Below are 15,004 nucleotides of genomic sequence, written 5' to 3'. Positions count from 1 at the left end.
CCTAGAGTCTGTCATACAGAGTGAAGTAAGTCAGAAAGAGAAAAATAAATACCGTATGCTGACACATATATATGGAATCTAAAAAAAAAGAATGGTTCTGAAGAACCTAGGGGCAGGACAGGAATAAAGACACAGATGTAGAGAATGTATTTGAGGACACAGGGAGGGGGAAGGGTAAGCTGGGATGAAGTGAGAGAGTGGCATGGACACATATACACTACCAAATGTAAAATAGATAGCTAGTGGGAAGCAGCCGCATAGCACAGGGAGATCACCTCATTACTTTGTGACCACCTAGAGGGGTGAGATAGGGAGGTTGGGAGGGAGATGCAAGAGGGAGGGGGTATGGGGATATATGTATACATATAGATGATTCACTTTGTTATACAGCAGAAACTAACACACAATTGTAAAGCAATTATACTCCAATAAAGATGTTAAAAAAAATAAAAGGCCACTGGTAGATTGAATGCTCACAATTTGGGGACCTGCTTCCTAGAATATGTTGAAGAATGATCTCAACATCTCCTACTTTCTTGGTGACACAAATAGTCAACTGCCAGTCATATTTATTAACAATAGATGGCTCTCTTTTATTCTTTAACTAACATATTGGTTCTTGGAAGGACCACAAAAGTATTTCTGAAGGCAACAAACTGCCTAACTCCAGTAAATTTTCTCCTTTCTGGGCCTACAACAGTAGACACAAAAGAACTAGAGAATAATAAATGAAGAAAGCAATACAATTTAATATAAGAATAATTTAAGTAACTCACTCTGTGCAATGGGCTGATTTCTTGAAAGTTTGGATCTCACTCACTAGTGCATTTCCTTTTTTTAAAATTTATTCAATAAATATTTGCCTATAGGGCTTCCCTGGTGGCGCAGTGGTTAAGAATCCGCCTGCCAATGCAGGGGACACAGGTTTGATTCCTGGTCCGGGAAGATCCCACATACCGCAGAGCAACTAAGCCCGTGTGCCACAACTACTGAGCCTGCGCTCTAGAGCCCATGAGCCACACCTGCTGAGCCCACGTGCCACAACTACTGAAGCCCACGCACCTAGATCCTGTGCTCCACAACAAGAGAAGCCACCGAAATGAGAAGCCAGTGTACCACAACGAAGAGTAGCCCCCGCTTGCTGCAACCAGAGAAAAGCCCGCGCGCAATGAAGACCCAACGCAACCAAAAATAAAATAAAAATAATAAACTTATTTTAAAAATATATATATTTGCCTATAGTTTCTATGTGCCAAGTGCTGGGCTAGGTTCTAGGTAGGCAGCTATAATCCCAGCGCCTCACAAAGTTTCAGACTGGTAAAGCTAGGAGAAGACTGGCAGGGAGCAGGTACCAAATAAATATACATTTCCAATCTGTAATAGATGCTGTGACAGGGAATAACATGAGGGAATCTACTGAAAGGGAGTAGGAGTGAAAAGCATTGCAGGTAAAGGAATCTACCTGTATGGGTACTGAATGAACTGAGAGAAGAACAATGTGGCTCAACAAGATAGCAAAGGAGCAAGTGGCATGAAATAAGCTTACAAGACCTTGCAGGAGTCTGGATTGCATTCTAAGTCCAAGAAAAGCACTGAAGGCCAAAGCCAGGAGGATATTACCCAATTTATGTTTTAGAAATATCACTTTGATTGCTGGATGAAGGATAGATCTGAAGAGGTTCAAGAGTAGAAGCCAGGAAATCAAATGGAACCAAGGTCCCTTGAAAAAAAATAGGTCATAAATGATAGACACATCCTGTCAAAATCTGTCCAGGCCCTGGAGGAAAAGGGGCTTCTTCATATTACTTATTATTGTTTGACATTATATATTTATTAATTTATATAATTGTATATCTGTTCAGTGCCTGCCTCTCCCATTAGAAAGTAAGTTTGGTGAGGATAGGAAGGTTGACTTTTTCACTCCTGTATCCTCAGTGCATAGAACATTGTCTGCCACATAGATTCTCAATAAATATTCACTAAATGAATGAATGAAACATGTATTTAATCCTTTTATGAAGCAAAGGACCGTTCTGTAAAGCAAATCATCAGCCTCTTTCTTACCCATTTTGAAAGTCTGGATCTTTTTACCTCAACTGAGAGGAACTTGAGGGAAGAGTAAACCAAGACAAAGTTTATTGTACTGAATGGAATGACCTCATAAAATGTAAATTCCAAGAAGACAGAGACCTTGAATGTGCGTATTATGTATTTTAATGAATAAATTAATGAAACCAGAGCTCAGAGCACTTGTCTGTGGTTTCCAGAATTGTGCTCTTTTAACAGATAATAAACAACTTTGCATTTTAAGATGGTACTTTAGCTATTCATCAAAGCATTTAAAGTCATCTGATTTGACAGCTCTCATAACAAACTGGTTGGCATTAGTTGCAAAATAAAAGGCTTCCACCTATTTCAGGGAAAAAACAAAACAAAACAGTATCATGGCATGGTCTGCAATAAAACTGGCAGAACGATCTATCCATTCATCTACGTCAAAGCTCTCTGCTATTTTGGCCCCAGAAACCCAGACTTCAGGAGTGAATTGTCATCACTGGATATCAACAAACTTCAGAGGGTGATCACTGGACACTAAGGTCAGCAAGCTAGCGAGTTTCTGGACCCCTTCAGCTGGAAATTGCTTCCTGAGGCAAGCTCTACAAGGCTGTATTAGTTTTCTGTTGCTGCTGTAACAAATTAACACAAACTTGGTGGCTTAAAACAACAGAAATTTATTATCTCACAGTTCTGGAGATCAGAAGCCCAAAATCAAGGTGTCAGCAAGGTTTGGTTCCTTCTGGACGTTCTGAGGGAGAATCCATTCCATACCTCTCTCCTAGCTTCTGGCGGCCTCTGACAATCCTTGGCTTGTAGACTTATCATTCCAATCTCTGCATCCTTCTTTACATTGCCTTCTTATCTGTGTCTTCTCCTCTCTTCTCTTCCAAGAACACTTGTCATTGGATTTAGGGCTATCCTAGTCCAAGACGATCTCATCCCAAGATCCTTAACTTAATTGCACCCACAAAGACTCTTTTTATCAAATAAGGTCATATTCACAGGTTCTAGATGGACATATATTTTGGGAGGCCACCATTCAACCCACTACAAGGAATAAAGCAAGGTTAAAGTGTAAAAAATTGTGCAATTCCAGGGCTTCCCTGGTGGCGCAGTGGTTAAGAATCTGCCTGCCAATGCAGGGTACACGGGTTTGAGCCCTGATCTGGGAAGATCCCACATACCGCGGAGCAACTAAGCCTGTGAGCCACAACTACTGAGCCTGCGCGTCTGAAGCCTGTGCTCTGCAACCAGAGAGGCCGGGACAGTGAGAGGCCCGTGCACCGCGATGAAGAGTGGCCCCTGCTCGCCAAAACTGGAGAAAGCCCTCGCACAGAAACGAAGACCCAACACAGCCAAAAATAAATTAAATAAATAAATAAATAAATAAATAAATAAGTTGAACCTTCAAAAAAAAAAAAATGTGCAATTCCAATGAGGTAGCTATCTGAATTAATATGACCAGAATAGGTGCTTTCAGGGAAAGAGGGGAAAGATATTTTGTTTTGGCATAAGGTCACAACTTTTTTTTCTTAATGAATAGAAAAACTAAAGAGGAGAAGTAGGTGCCTAATTATTTAATTAATTCTGATGAATCGATATCAGAGTCCCTTGAAGGGCACCCAAGTTAAGGGGAGGGGAGGGCCGTAACCATGAAAGTGGGTAGGCAGTACGGGAGGCATTACTAGGTATCCTAGACAGCTCTTTGAGCCTGTCAGGTGCATCAGCTCTGTACTACATTACTTCCCCGGCCCTCATATCTCCAAACTATTTTGGAGAAAAGCCTCTCCAAACCTTGAGCTTTTCTCTAGATCCTGAGACACCAAATTAGCAACCCAAATCTGACTCTGGATGTTGACCTCTTGTCTAACCACTTGATTTTCAGTGCTTGACGTTGAACTGTACCTCTACTGAGATGAACCCACTACAGCAGCTCAAGGTGAAAGACCTGATCCCTTTCCCTGACCATCAACCCCCAAACCCATCTTTTCTCTTTGATGTGTAGAAGCAATAGATTGTCCCAAATTCAACAGATGCTTGTGCGTTGTCCAGAACCCCTTTCTTTACACACTCCCTGGAGATGTGGTGTGGAAGAAACAGCCAGCCTTGGCTGACAGCTTGGGCGACATTACAAGGCACATGAGGCAGGAAGAAGCACTGCCAAGATTTCGTTTCTGTTTTTGCTGGTCTCTACCGTGGTTTCCAATGAAAAGAACAGTTTTAAGAAGGTAAAGTTGGCAGGGCCACACTGTGTCAATGGGCTACTTTCAACTTTGAAGAGCACAGCTTTTTTCTTTTTCTTGGGGTACAGTCCTCTGGAAGGTTGGAATTCATTTCTGGCATAGTACTTCACCAGAATCAATTGTAGTACATGTTTAAAATTGTACTTTTAATGTTATTTTAAGTACCTATTTTATAATTCCAATAAACTACTCTCAATCATGATGTAATGCTGATTAATGACACTTCTCTGGTACACCAAGAGCTCTCAGTTCTGCCTTGTGCCTCAGTGCTCACCTGAGGCATCCCATTAATCATTGTTATGCCACAATCTGTCCTATCATATTGCTTAATTACCCTTTCTGTTACTCATTCGTCTACTCTATTAATCCTCACAGAACAAATTCATCAAACACTGAAGACCTGAAGAAATGGTGTTCCTGATCTTGCCAGAACCTAGCTCTAGAAGCAGCTTATCCCTAAAAGATGGAAGGATCCCAAGACTCCTGATAATCAAGAAAATCAACCCTACATAAGGGAATCTTGTCTCTCTTTCTTCTTTGCAGACCCAAACCTTACCCACCTTTTAAGGCTCAGCTAAATCTTTGCAACCTCCATGAATTCCTCCTTAGTTAAGTCTCTTCTTGCCAATATCACAATCTACATTACTCAACTTTGTTATTTTACTTCATTCTTTGTGGTTTTGTATATGAGTATTAATTCAGCTGAACTGTGAATTTCCTTAGGATAGGCCTCATGTTTAATACTCTTTAATAATAATGAAGAATAAGAATTATAAGTAATAATAGTAACATCTATTGACTTTATTATGTACCACGTACTGGGGTCAGTGGTTTACATAAGTTAGCTCAATTAATTATATTTGATGGAAGTGCTTTTATTGTCATCTTCACTGCACAGAGGTGAAAGTGCCCATGTTCACACAGCCAGTAAAACAGGTATATAAAACCTGGCAACCTGAGTCCAAAATCCAAGCGCTAGACCACTAAGTAGCACTACATTTTCTCATAACCTTCACAGTGCCTGGCAGTGTACTTAGGCACACTCTTAATTTGCTTAATTGTTTAATTAATTAATTAATTGTTTAGCTTGGATGAAAATACCTATTCTTCAGAATGGAAAGAAGAAGAAAAATTAGAATAAGGACAAGAGAGTCCTTAGAATAAGGACAAGAGAGAGGAAAAAATCTAAACCTGAAAGAAGAAAAAAAATGTTTGGTAGGTATTTGGAATGGGAGAAAAGTACTCGAAAGATCAGGTGTACAGAATTTTATGTTCTATGGAAGATATTTCCATATAAAATTTAAATAAAATTTTTAAATTTAATAGGGGCACAGTGAAGCCATAACATAGTTTCATGATATCAAACTTTGTTCTAGGAGACAAAATAGTGACTGGACCAATACACTACTATCGTAGATGTTTCTCGTCACTTTTTCACTGACTCATACCCAGCATTTCCTAACCCTTTTTCCTCATACAGTCAATAGGAACCATACTCTCAATCTCTCCTAATGGGGAACTAAGGGCAAAAATGCAGGTGTCTGTTCTCTCCTAGCAAAAACTGTGCAGTAAGATGTACCAAAATAGGGCTTCCCTGGTGGCGCAGTGGTTGAGAGTCTGCCTGCCAATGCAGGGGACACGGGTTCGTGCCCCGGTCCGGGAAGATCCCACATGCCGCGGAGCGGCTGGGCCCGTGAGCCATGGCCGCTGAGCCTGCGTGTCCAGAGCCTGTGCTCCGCAACGGGAGAGGCCACAACAGTGAGAGGCCGGCGTACCGCAAAAAAAAAAAAAAAAAAAAAAAGATGTACCAAAATAGAAATGGACTTTTTAGTCATGACAAATTATTTTCCAATATGAGAATCATCAGAAATAACTCTTTGCATTTCAGAATATTTAAAAGACAGATATATCATTAAATCACAGAAGATAACTGGATACAGTGTATTTTAAGTTCCTGAACCCATTAGGCAAGTTGTCTAACCAGTAGGCAAAGCAAATTACATCTGTTTAACTTCATATCTTTGGTTTAGAAGGTTGTTGATATAGGTTAAAATGGAAAACTCCGTGGATATCAGAAACAGTTGAGGCCAGCATCACATACGCCCTATTGTGAAGGTTGAAAGAGTGGATTTTGTCAGAATTATTGGAAGAGAATAGAAGACTTTAGCTGCTGGGAGTGAAGTGAGGTTAGGGATATCACCCAAGATGAGAAATGACCCACCATGCTGAGTCCAAAAACACCAACAATTAGCTTTGCCTGTTTCATATTATTACATAAACCTGGAAACTGACATTGTTGGGAAAAATGAAGTTAGCATATTCAAATTCTACTTAAGATTCCAATACTCATATAAAATCAGAGAATTTTGAAAATTAGAGACAGTGAAGCCAAAGAGCACACTCTAGGTGAATACTAGAGGAACATTTTACCATCTCCTTCCTCAATTCAACATATTTTCATCTATTTGGTATATATAATGGTTGTTTGCACATGCTCACAGCAAAAGAACTAACTTCACATATCAGAGTGTTTGGGTTTTATATTACCTCTTCTGTTTATGTGGTTTTTTTTTTAGCTGAATATTGTCTTCAGAACTGAATTAGAGGGCTTCCCTGGTGGCGCAGTGGTTGCGCGTCCGCCTGCCGATGCAGGGGGACTGGGTCCCTGGTGGCGCAGTGGTTGCGCGTCCGCCTGCCGATGCAGGGGAACTGGGTTCGCGCCCCGGTCTGGGAGGATCCCACATGCCGCGGAGCGGCTGGGCCCGTGAGCCATGGCCGCTGAGCCTGCCCGTCCGGAGCCTGTGCTCCACAACGGGAGAGGCCACAACAGAGGGAGGCCCACATACCACAAAAAACAAAACAAAACAAAACAAAACAAACAAACAAAAAAGAACTGAATTAGATTTCAAGAGAGAGCAGATTTTCCCTCACACGGGCTACAAGAGTGCTGGTCAACATAAGAGGCACTAGGTAAATAGCACTTTTCCTTGCTATCTTAGGAAAGGAGTTTTTAATCCCTCCAGTGATAAGAACGAGGAGAAAAAAATCAAGTGGGAAAATTCAGTTCCACAAATAATTGCTATATCCCTAACAAGGGCAAAGCATTGTGCTGCAGCACCATCCTACGGGGTACATAAAATACCAGATTTCCACACATCATCACAAAGGTCTTCAGAAAACCCTGGTGAGATAAATAATTAGCAAATGCCATGAGGATCCACAATAAGTAGCATAATTCTAATAGAAAACTTGTCCTGAATATTTGAGAACTCATGGAAAACTGAGGCCTCCTACCTCCCAGATTTATATTCTATCCACTTCAGAAATCCTTCTCCAGTCCTAATTCTTATCCCAAAATCTGTCCCAAACGTCACTTATTCCCAGTGACTCCCAACATCGGCAGAATTAGAGAACTCCTGGAAACACTTCTAAACATTAGCCTCTTGTACATAAAGACTAATTCAGAAGATGGATTCTTAATGCTGGGAGACTTTGCTGATAACATGTCTACTTGTTTAAATTACTATTCAATGCTCCCATTTTCCATAATCTTTTCTTGAAACTTCTATAATTATCATAGCTACAAAACAGCCTTGGATTAGCTAACTTGTGCCATCTAAAGGCTATAGTGAGAAACTCTTTGATGAAGAAAAATAAAATAAATAATAAATGATAAATTAATTAATTAAAAATATTCATATCAGGCTCTCCGCAAAACAAATTCAACAAAACTGTTCTGTGTGAGGCTAAAATGTAAAACAGATAATAAGGGCTTGGGCAGATATTATTGATATTATTTCAAATTAGAATAAAGGAGAAAATCAAGAAACCTCCAAGCTCTAGCCTTGGTTCTGTTGCCTATAAGCTGTGAGACATTAGGCACATTACTTTTGTGCCTTACTAATCTCTCTGGACCTCATACTTCTCATCTATAAAATAAAAGCATTGAACATGATTTCAAAAGATATTTGACAATATAATTTTTTAATTTTATGAAATGAAATATTTACATGAAATTCAAGAAAATGGGTAGGTTTAAAGGAGAATTAGTGAATTAAGAGAGAAGTGGAATAAGCCAGAGGCTTTCACAGTCCTCCCCCACTTTTCAACTATTTCCTCCTTTTCTGGGCATCCAGTGGCGTACATTTTCCAGGCTCCCTCACAGTTAGGTTTTGACCAAGTAACTGAGTTCTGGTCAAAGGAATGTAGGTTTTGACCAAGTAACTGAGTTCTAGTCAAAGGAATGTCAGTATAATGATAAGTGCCTCTTCCATGTCTAGCCCATAAAAGTGTCACACGTGTGACACCCTCCATGCTCTTCCCCCTTCCGCCAGCTTGATGTCGACATGGGCAAACAACTTCAGAGGAAATGGGCATTGGTGTAACACTTGGAAGAGACCCACCTTATTTACCAGAAACACCCCTTTGGGATTTTATACAAACAAGAGACAAACTTATTTCATGATTTAGCCATTACATATCATCATGTTTTAGCCATTGCATATCATTGTTATATCAGGCAGCGATACTCTAACTGGTACAACAATAATTTTTCATTCAAATTGACCAAGGACAGATTTGTGTTCCTTCTTTCTGGAATCCCTTAAAAAATACCAAATCGAAAACCATGTGAGACATATGACTTTCTAATTTTGTACTATAAACTTAAGAATTGCAATGTTTGGCTATTACCTCAAGAAAACAAAAAGTAAAGAAAGCACCATGAACCATGATAAATGGGATGACAAAATCAGAGCTAAAAGGAAGGCAGAGACAGCTTCCAAAGGTAACCCTGAAGTGGCCCTATGCCTAATACAATGCCTTCTTGCACAAAACTGATGCTCAATTTCTTGAATGAAACAATGAGTGAATGAATGAATGGACCAGAAATCTAATCACTTCTAAAGCGGAGTATGAAAAAAAAAAAGATTTATTGCCCATGCCATAGAATGTCTAGGTTTAATTCATTCATGTTATCAGCAATGTCTTCAGTGCAGGAGAAAAATTCTAACATAACGTGTACTCTACTGACTTGTCGGTTCAGCAAAAAATGGGACATCTGGAATTCATTCAAAATCAGCCTAGGCTTCTACAATGAGCCTGGTTCTGTGTCCTGCCCCCAAGAGGAGCATGTCCTCTGCCTCCAGCATAGTCCCTCACTCGGGATCTAAAGATTTTCCATAACCTCCGTAGGCTCCCAGCCTCCTCTGGCTTTTTCAGTATTGTCACCCTCATTCATAGAGTGGGACTAGCACAGTGATTAAGAGCATAGTCTGTAGAGAAAGAATGCCTGGGTGAGAACTTGCCTCTGAAATTTTTAGTCTTAGGAGTTTGGGAAAGTTACTTAAGCTCTCCTCCTTTCTAAACAGGAGAACTAACAGTACCCACTCCTCCAGCTGTTGTGAGGACACACTGAGAAACTCCAAGTTTAGAACACTGCTTGACACACACTAAGTTAATTCTCAATAAATTTTAGATATTATCATTTCTCTTCCTTAAGGATATAAGGTCTTAAGATGGCAGGCATCAGTGGAAAAAACATCAGTCAGCATGTCAGAATTCCTAGACTGTCGTTTCAGGTCTGTTGCTAAATAGATATCTTAATGTGAGCACATCACTTAATGTCTCTGAGTCTCAATTTTCTTACCTTTCAAATGAGAGGGTGGCCAGATGATTTGTATTTTCCCTTCCCACTCTATGACTCTATGTCTTATGTCTTATTCAGGTCTCTGTAATCTAATGCTCAATACTTTGTTCAGCACATGCAGTACAGACAGACAATTCCATAACCTCCCTCTGACACCTACTCCAATTATTTTAAGAGTAAAATAATTATGTATTTTATTACATAAGAGTTCACTCCTAGCATCCTTGCCATATGGTAAAGTGTGTCATAGGAAAGGCGGGTGGAGCCAAACAGGACTCAGACGCCCTATCACCCACCCTGAGGGCAGATGTTATGGCCAAGTGTGGGATCCATAGGAACATCTGTAGAGAGCATCAATAACTCACAGAAGCTGCCACATTTATCTCCTAGCAAAGCACCTCAGGGATAAATAGCAGAATTCTAAGCACAGAAGTCCCTCAGAAATATCTGTTGCTTTGTTTGTTTATGAAGAACACTCATTTCCTCATCCTAGAAGACTGAAGAGACCAAAAAAAAGTATATTTCTTACTTCAGGTAAGGAATTATATATTTTGATTCCCTAGGGTCAATCAAATAGTAGATTCTCAATATATGTATGTTTGATGAATGAATCAATCTGGATCTTCCAGTTCTGCGTTAATGAATGCAGATTGTTAGAAACTTGTCAATTAATTTTTATAATTTCTCCTAATGAAGCATAGGGTAGATCTTTGTAATAATGGTCCGCAAGGACTCACTTCTCCCTCTGCCTATGCCTCTTTTGCAGTGTTACATTGTTGCTTCTCCAATAAAGAGGTGGGGGCACTTTCTTCACCCATTTGAATCTAGGCTGGCCTGGTGACTTGCTTTGACCTTTAGAATGTAACAGAAGTGATATTGTGAAAGTTCCAGAGCATAGATCTAAAGATTCCTTGTAGCTTCCGCCTGTGCCCTCTTAGGGCTCAGCCATCATGGAAAAAAGCAGGAGTCCAAATACTAATGAGAGACCATGTGGAGAGAGAGGTCCTAGTTTTCCAACCATTCCTGCCAAGGTCCCAGACATGAGGGTGAGACCTTCAAGACTCTGCAGCTCTAGCAGTCCCACCAGATGAACGCAGCTCCATAAAGCAGTGTAGGCAAGACCAGCATTAGAACTGTCCAGCCAAGCCACAGAATCATGAGAAACAGAAATCGTCATTGTTTTAAAACACTGAGTTTTGGGATGGTTTGTTACACAGCAACAGATCATTGATGCAAAACTATTTCTGGGCCAGAATCAGCATAGTCACACCATAAGGAGTTTCATGAAAATAAGATTATATCAGCAGTTCTGTCAGAAGGGGAAAAAGGAAAAAAGAGAGGAAAAATATTTAAATACTATATACGATAAAGGATAAAATCCCAGATTCTTTCAGTATACAAATTATGCAGGAAATGCAACGCAGGGATCAATTACCACATTAAATCTATTCATTGGTTTGGGGCCCTGCAGAAACAGTTTCTAAAGAGCAGATGCTTTTTTTGAACTAATTATTCCTTAGTTATCATTCATTACATTAGTTATCTATTTCTGCATATCAAGTCACCCAAGACCTTAGTGGTTAAAAGAACAACAGTCATTTATTATTCTCACAGTTCTGTGGATTGTGTATACAGGAGAAGCTTGGCTGAACGGTTGTGACTCAGAATCTCTCATGAGGTTGCAGTTGAGGTGTCAGCTAGGGCTGCAGCCATCTAAAGTCTTGGCTGGGGCTGGAGAATCCAATTCCAAGGTGTCTCACTCACATGGCTGGCAAGTATGTTCCTCTCCACTTAGGATTCTTCTTGTAGCTCCTTGTGTGTCCTCATGCCATGGCGCCTGGTTTCCCTCAGAACCAAAGATCCAAAGACCAAAGCAGAAGCTAAAATGTCTCTTACGGCCTGGCCTCAGAAGTCACATACCAGCACTGTTGCCCATATTCTACATGTACACATAGAGCAGCTCTGAGTTAATATAGGAAAAGACTACACAAGGGCAAAGATTATTGCGGGTCCTCTTGGAGACTGGCTTCCACATCCTTATTGCCAAAATATTGAGAGCTTATACTAAAAATACATATGCAACAGGATTATTAAAAATAATGTAAGAAAGTGAAACCAGAAACCATAAAGAGGCAAGAAGAAAGCTATTTCCATCTGGAGCTTCGGGTAAGATATTTATTACAAGTCCACAGTCCCTTAACAGAAACCCTTGAGGCTAGATACATTTCAGAATTCAGAATATTTTGAATTTTAGAAAGGTAAGGAGGTACATACACCAGAGATTACACAATACACTCCAGTACCGTGTGAGGAACAACTTAAAATCAACTGCATTATTATTTAAGTAAAAAATGTATGAATTTTCAAACTAAGTGGGATAAAGACTTTAAATAGTCATATACATCCTTTTAGGTAAGATTTTGACAACAAAATTTTTTAAAGTCTAGGTCTTTAGAGCTTTGGGGATTTCAGAATTGCAGGTAAAACGTTGTGAACTATAGAAGTTGCAAGTTCACAGGATCAGAACCTGTGGCTATAGATTCCCCTAGATTGTGTATGCATCCATTTCCATTTCTAGGCCTTGCCTCCCCGTCAACTCCCCAGTACTGCTGATCAAATTTGTCCCACAAACTCAGATACTGAGAGCTGCCCCAGTCATATTTGAGGTCTCCTAATGACCTATTTTTCTGCCTTGTATTTTGGTTCAGGGGCTAGGTTTTCATATTTGCTCAGCTATACCCAGCACCTGTTTTCAGGTTTACAGCTACCATTTTATCACTGACAGCTCACAGTAACTATTGCATAGACTAAGAAGTAGGATAGTTACCACACTTGAACCATAGATTTAGCTGTTTCCTGACAATCAAAGTTAAAAATCAAAGAAATTGAGAGAAACTGTTATTTTCATCATGTCAAATTCAGAAAGGAATTTAGTCAAATGACTATTTAAAAGGACATACCTCTAAGCTGAGAGTGGAGCCGTCCAAAACTAGACACAACACCTCCAATAAGTCACAAAGTAAAAGAGTTTTAGCTTGCCTAAAATAAAAATATGAAATTTCTAAACAGGGTTAAAAGACAAGTGACAGACTGGCTAGAAACTGTGCAACATATAAAACAGAGAAGGAATTAATGAGAGCTCCTAAAATTAAAAACAAAAGGACACAAAAGCACATTAATAGGAAATTCACAGAAAATATATTTAAATGTCTAACAAATATATTTTTAAAATTCCTGACATCACTAGGAATGAGGAAAATACAATTTTTAAAAGTAAGACACTATTTTTTACCCATCAGATGGGCAAAAATTTTAAAGTTTGATAATACCAAGTTTTTATAAGGTATAGAGAATAGCACTCTCATATACTATTAGCGGAAGTGTAAATGGTACAAATTTTGCAGAGGGTAATTTGGCAATATCTGTCCCAATGTTAAATGTAAATACATTTTAAGGACTGATTTCACTTCTAGGATTCTATTGATATACATGAACAGAGATATGAGTAGTAGGAGTTTTAACTGCAGCACTGTTTGAAATAGTGAAAAATGCGAACAACCTGTCTATTGATAGGGGATTGTTTAAAAGAACAAAACTATGCACAGGAATTTGCTATGTATGGGCCCCTGGACTTCGGCCTGTTTTTGTACTGCCTGCAAGCTAAGAATGATTTTTACAATTTTAAAGAATTAAGGAGAACCCTATAGCTAAATCCAGGTTCACATTACCAATTATTTATCATTAATTTTACTTCTCTTACCTCACCTAGTAATAAACTTGAGCAGGTACTATAGGTTTATTTGCCAAACGATTGGTTGCATAGTTTGCTCTAAGGGAAATACTGTGTTTGAGGAACAGATAATATAAGGAAATAACACTTGTTGGAAAAACACAATGAAAAGAAAAGGTAAGAGGGCAAACCATGGAAACTGAAAAACTAGCATGAGTGATGAAATCATATAGTGATGAAATCCATAAAGCAGGATTAGAACATGCATATAAGGAAAAAAATAAAACCAGAAGAAAAGGGAAAGCAAGAAGTAGACATAAGAAAAGGAAAAAAATGATGAAGAAAGGAGAAAAGAGAAAAGGGCATTAGAAAACAGTGCTAGAGGAAGTGAGGATGAGTACTCAACAGGGTGAGAACATACTTGTGACTGTCTCAAAGAGCCCATGCATACTAGCATAAAGTGATCCTGGAAAATGTTTGCCTCTGCAATGTTTTACATTTGCATTATTTGGTCCTGTATTTATTGAACAGGATACACTATTTTTAACTGTGTTAGGCACGAGGCAGTGTAGGTCACAGCTTTTAAACTATCAATGCATAATTATGTCTCAGAATTTTTCCCCCGATAAGTATATAAGAAAATAGATGAAGTCAATATAAAGGTACTATGATGGGAAAATACAATATGGTTAAGATGTCCTGTTAGGGATAAATGTGCATGAAGGGACACAAACACCTAAGATCCCCTTTAGAGAAATATAAGTAATTTCAAATAGAGGAGAGCACAGTCTAAGTGTCAAGCAAGCTTAACATCTTGGCTTTATGCATGATAGCATCAAAACTAGACTCATACCTGAGAAATTCTTTACAGTATAATTCTCTCAGTCATATTGTTATCTAAAGCTATCTTAGCCACAGAAATTCTAAACAGATAAACTCAGAGACTGCAGCCTGCAATGTGAACAGATAAGAACATATTACAGTTGCTTATGATGTCTTCCCAATGCAAATTGTGAAGCCAGTATTTCTTTCCTTATTTAACTTCTAAAACACTGTAGTAGGCAGAATTTTGGCATCCATGATCTTTGTCCCCTGGTATTACTCCTGTGGTTATGTTACATTGCATGATAAAAGAATATTGCAAATGTAATTAGGATTACTAATCATCTGACCTTAAAATGAGGAGATTATTCTGGATTATCTGGATTATTCTGGAGAACCCAATGTAATCACATGAGTCCTTAAAAGCAGAAGAGGAAGTCAGAGAGATTCAAAGCATGAGAAGGACTTGATATGACGTTACTGGCTTGAAGGCAGAGGGGCCAC

The sequence above is a fragment of the Physeter macrocephalus genome, chromosome 12 (genome assembly GCF_002837175.3).
Source record: "Physeter macrocephalus isolate SW-GA chromosome 12, ASM283717v5, whole genome shotgun sequence".
Taxonomy (NCBI): Eukaryota; Metazoa; Chordata; class Mammalia; order Artiodactyla; family Physeteridae; genus Physeter; species Physeter macrocephalus.
This window is presented reverse-complemented; position numbering follows the sequence as displayed.